The sequence below is a fragment of the Triticum aestivum genome, chromosome 1B, assembly GCF_018294505.1.
Source record: "Triticum aestivum cultivar Chinese Spring chromosome 1B, IWGSC CS RefSeq v2.1, whole genome shotgun sequence".
Lineage (NCBI taxonomy): Eukaryota > Viridiplantae > Streptophyta > Magnoliopsida > Poales > Poaceae > Triticum > Triticum aestivum.
The window spans coordinates 66,061,335-66,066,136 of record NC_057795.1 but is presented as its reverse complement, the minus strand read 5'-3'; positions in this window follow the sequence as shown (position 1 = coordinate 66,066,136).

Below are 4,802 nucleotides of genomic sequence, written 5' to 3'. Positions count from 1 at the left end.
TTAAACTTGGCCGTTCCCTCTCTCAAAAGACGCTGCAAATCCGGCGATCGGACGTAATCTGGCGTTACAAAAAATAGAGCGCCGCCGCCGCAAGTTCGCGTGCGCAACGATTCACTCGGCGGGGTCGGCTCCAGGCGTTGGCGGAGTCGGCGTGCGTGGGCTCGTCGGTGTCGGAGCTGCTTCGGTGCTGGGCTGCATCGGCGCGACTTCGGCACTGCTGGGCGGCGATGTAGAGGCGTCGTTCGGGCTTGGCGTCCTGTGGTCGTGGGCGTCGTTGGCGTCGTCGGCTTTGCCGTCGGCAGCTCGTTCAGGATGAGGCCGCACTGCACCAGGTACCACGCCTTGAGCTTCTCGTCGTTGCTCTGGAGCATGTCCGCCCCGCCCATCAGAAAAGCCATGTCGGTGTTCCTCTTCTTCGCGGCGACGTTCGTCCGGAGCAGGTCGAGCTTGATGGTGTTGTTCTTCATTAGCGACGACCACCGCGCCTCGGTCTTCTCTTCGCGTAGGACGGCCCGGGCCTGGGCGTCGGCGAGGCAATGCTCGATGGACTCCTGCACTCGCGCGGTTGATGCGTCGGCGCTTTTCCCCTTCTTTGCCAATTTGTGGCCGTCCGGCCGCCCCTCTGACGCGCCCGGAGTCGTCGCGTCCGGCTTGTATGTCTCCTTGGCCTTGTCGAGGGCACGTCGGACTTTCGCCCACTTCTCGCACTTGTCAATGCGCTTGTAGACATGGAGGTGCTTGAAGTCGGCGTCCTGGTTGTCGCCCCGATACATGGCGAACATACGCAGCAGCTGTGCGGAGGGACGAACAGTTGGCGGGCGGCGGGCGTAGGGGACGAAGATATGCGGGCGAACGGCGTGCGTACCTGATCCTCAACGCTGGCGCCGCTCTCCGAGCGAGCCGCGACCTCCTCGACGATTACATGCCATTTGTTGCATGCCAACTGGATACGCCCCCAATGGTTCGCCATCGCCTTGGAGCCGCGCTGCATATAGACGCCTTTGAAGTAGGGGTCGACGAGCTTCCGCTCGTCGAACTCAGCCTTGATGCGGTCCCAGTACGTCTCCAAGCTCTGGTTCGCGCCGGTGCTCGGGTCGAGGCAGACGACTTTCCATGCTTCGGCGAGGCGTACTTCTTCGGCGGCATGGCGTACTTCTTCGCGGCGAGCGGGAGGGGGTTTGGCGGGAGAAAGGGAGAGAATGGCGGGAGGAAGGCGAGCGAGCGGGAGAGATGTGAGGGAAAAGCGTCAAGAAACGGCGGGAAAAGGCCCTCAGGTCACCTCCAGGGCGGGCCCACGCGCCTTTTTCGCTTGTGCCGGCTCCTCAAGCGCCCCCCATGGCGCCGTGTTCGGCCTGGGTCCGCCGGCACCAGTTTTGGCCCGAGCCGGCGAAAAACGGGCTTCTGGGGGCACGACTGGGGCCTTTTTTTGGCGCCGGCGCGGCAAAATCACCTGGGGAGGGCCTGTTGGGGGCGCAGCTGGAGATGCCCTAAGCTCACATTGAAGGTGAATTACAAAAAGCCACCACATTCTAAGTTCAATTCTGGATTTGCTACCACATTCTACCTATTTTCTTACTATTTTCTCAATAAACATTGATGACCGGTTTCCGGTAAATTAATAAAATTCTGACTATATTTCCCTTTATCTATTTTTTTAAATATAACTTATTTCAATTCAAACACAAAAATTGTTAATTTTTCCAAAAGAATGTATGTACATTCATTGTACACTATATTTTCTTTATCTAGATTTGTAAATATTTTTTTTTTAAATTCAAACAAAAATACCATTGATTTGTTCGAAAGAATTTACATAGTTTTCACTACTAAATTCGTCGCGACGAAACCTTCAAAACTAGATCCATTCGTTGTAAAGGGAGCATACATATACTAGTGGTTTAATAACACCAACCATGTTCGGAATATAACTTGCACCACCATATTCTAGATTTTTATATAAATATTTGATTTATTTTGATTTGATTTTTATATATCATGAGTAGGGATTTGTAAGGAATGTTCTGATTTAGTAAAGGTTTTGGTAAGATGTAATTTGTTTTGGATATGGGCAGGGGCGAGAAAAGTTTTAATTTAGCGAATGTTTTGATAAGATTTTTTTTGTCTAATTCAGTTAATGCAAGAAATGGTTTTAGAAGGAGGGACGACGGACGGTCGTAAACGTACAATCGCAACCGTCAACTCCTTTTTAATAGTAGAGTTCAGTCCGAAAACCAAGTTTATTGAAAATAAAATTTATGGGAAAGCAGAAGTGATAACCTAGCAAGTGCAAATGATAACAGGATTTAGCTGACATGGATTGAACGATCACGTGTGCATCCAGAGCTGCCGTCTATAAAGATTTCAGTTTCTTGCCTTCTGCCGCACATACTTCAGGTCAACCCCGGATATTTCTCGATGCAGAAAGTCAATAGGCAAGCACGGCAAGTTAGCTTCTGTTGGACATACACACATGCACTCCCTTTTTTTTCCCGGATAACATACATGCATGCACCAACGAGTAGAGCAAATTTTGTGAAGTGTGAACGCATCGCATCCAACCGGTCAATTTAAGTAGCTCATGCGGTGTGTATGATACTCCCTCTATTTTTATTTAGTTTGCATATCAGTTTTGGTCAAAGTCAAGCTTTATAAACTTTAACCAAATATATAAACAAAAATATTAAGATATACAATAACAAATCAACATCATTAGATTTAATATTGAATGTACTTTCACATCGTATAGATTTATTATGAGAAATGTCTATATTGTTTTCTATAAACTTGATCAAATTTTATGAAGTTTGACTTCAGTCAACACTAATATGCAGAGTAAATAAAAACAGAGGGAGTACATATAGAGGCAAGCGTGCACGCTAGCTTGTGCTCGTGCATCCCCGGCCGGCCGGCCGGCATCTCGCGCGCAGTCTCGCTCTCACCGGCACGACTTGCGGACATCGGCGCGACAACGCGTCCATGCATGCTTGAAGAATGAGGTGCTCTCTGCTCGTTACTCAACTGATTCTTACTCAATGAATCAGAGGATTATTACCCTAAAAAGAAGAATCAGAGGATTATTCCGTCAACATAAACATCCGCACACTACGTACGTACCACACATGTTTAGGGAGTTGACAGTTCCTTAAGACCTTAACATAGCGTGGGCGCACATTTTCCTATAGTACCATCCCTTTCGGCGTGTGCGCATGGTGTTTTCTTTGAATAGTTTCAGAACTGTATTTTCAACAGGGCAATGAGAAAGGCACATGTTTTATCAACTGGAGTAACTTTTTAAGTACACTCAAGTCTCAAAGACACCGACCATATAGTAATGCTCAAATCATGACTCGCGAATGGCGTCCACTGTTAGATGTACATGCGAGCGCTACCATCCAACGAGTCGAGCAATGTTGCCAAGTGTGAGCACATCGCATTCAACGGGTCAATTTAAGTAGCTCATGCGATGCGGTGTGTATGATATATACATCTAGAGGCAGGCGTGCACGCTAGCTTGTGCTCGTGCATCCCCGGCCGGGCTGGCGGCATCTCGCGCGCAGTCTCGCTCTCACCGGCACGACTTGCGGACATCGGCGCGACAACGCGTCCATGCATGCTTGAAGAATGAGGTGCTCTCTGCTCGTTGCTCAACTGATTCTTACTCAATGGATTAGAGTGCGAGGACGACGCATAAACATCCGCACACTACGTACGTACCACACATGTTTAGGGGGTTGACAGTCCCTTAACATGGAGTGGGTGCACATTTTCTGACACCATCCCTTTCGGCGTGTGGGCATCGTGTTTTCTTTGAATAGTTTCAGAACTGTATTTGCAACGGGCCAACGAGAAAGGCACATGTTTTATCAACCACAGTAACTTTTTAAGTACACTCAAGTCTTAAAGACACCATATAATAATACTCCCTCCGTCCGAAAATACTTGTCATCAAAATGGACAAAAAAAGATGTATGTAGAACTAAATACATCTAGATACACCCCCTTTTATTCATTTTGATGACAAGTATTTCTGGACGGAGGGAGTACTCAAATCATGACTCGTGAATGGCGTCCATTGTTTCCTTGCATTTTTTCGCCATAGTCATAATTCTATCTATTCCCTCCGTTCCTAAATATTTGTCTTTCTAGAGATTTTAAAAAGTGACTACATACGGAGCAAAATGAATGAGTCTACACTCTAAAATATGTCTATATACATCCGTATGTGATAACCATTTAAAATCTTTAAAAAGACAAATATTTAGGAACGGAGGGAGTATATAACACGTATGTAACTTTGGCCGCTAAGGGTGTAACATTTTTTGCAAGAACATTTTAATTAATTAATATATGGGTTTCTTTTCCAGAAAAAAGTACGATACAAGGTCCAATGGATGAAGAAGGCGAGACCAACAGGCCTTGAAAAGTCGTCGCCATCATCTTCCAAATTCTTCAAAAATAAAATAATACATCCACTCAAATTGATGACTCACTACTCAGGCACCTTATCGGGAGCACTTGATTATAAGGAATTCTTGCGAGAGAAATCAGCCCTGGACTAACCGCAGCACCGATCTCCTGCTCACCTCACCAACCACAAAAACCAACGTGTCCTAATCCAACACAAAGGTGTGTTTCCTCGCTGAACAGTTCAAGAAAGACAATTTAAAGCATAGGATCTCATCCTCATCTTGTGACTAGTTTACCACATAGTTCAAATCGAAAGCAAAAAGAGTTGGTCCTTTTTCACAATCGTTCCTCTCCAAGCCCTAGGAAAGGCGATTTCCGAGTGTACAATGCCGCCA